Raw genomic sequence first — 782 nt, 5'->3', positions numbered from 1 at the left:
GCAGACGGGACAATCGAACGACATAAGTCACGTCTTGTGGTCAATGGTAAGAGTCAAGTGGAAGGAGAAGATTACAAGGAAACTTTTGCTCCAGTGGTCAAAATGACTACGGTTCGATCCTTGTTGCGTTTGGTAGCGGCTAATCAGTGGGAGGTGTATCAAATGGATGTTAGTAACGCTTTTCTCCATGGTGATCTCGATGAGGAAGTTTACATGAAGTTACCACCAGGTTTTCGACACACTCATCCCAACAAAGTTTGTAAGCTTCGCAAATCACTCTATGGATTGAAACAGGCTCCAAGATGTTGGTTCAAGAAGCTTTCAGATGCCTTACTAAAGTTCAGTTTCGTTCAGTCTTGGGAGGATCATTCCTTGTTCTCACTTTCCCGCAAAGGCATCGAGCTTCGAGTTCTTGTGTACGTTGATGACTTGGTGATTTGTCGAAACGATGCTCATATGCTTCGGCGTTTTAAGGAGTATTTATGCAGGTGTTTTGCGATGAAAGACTTGGGGAAACTTAAATACTTCCTTGGCATTGAAATAAGCCGAGGGCCAGAGGGAATTTTTATTTCGCAAAGAAAGTACAGTCTTGATATCGTTACTGATACGGGCAACCTTGGCTCCAAACCTGCATTAACGCCTCTTGAGCAGAATCATAAGTTGGCTGAGTCAAAAGGACCACTACTGGCCGATCCAAAGAAGTATCGTAGGCTCATGGGACGGCTCATTTATCTTCTCAACACACGTCCTGATCTCTGTTATTCCATTCACATTCTCTCTCA

The sequence above is a fragment of the Brassica oleracea genome, chromosome C1, assembly GCF_000695525.1.
Source record: "Brassica oleracea var. oleracea cultivar TO1000 chromosome C1, BOL, whole genome shotgun sequence".
Lineage (NCBI taxonomy): Eukaryota > Viridiplantae > Streptophyta > Magnoliopsida > Brassicales > Brassicaceae > Brassica > Brassica oleracea.
This window is presented reverse-complemented; position numbering follows the sequence as displayed.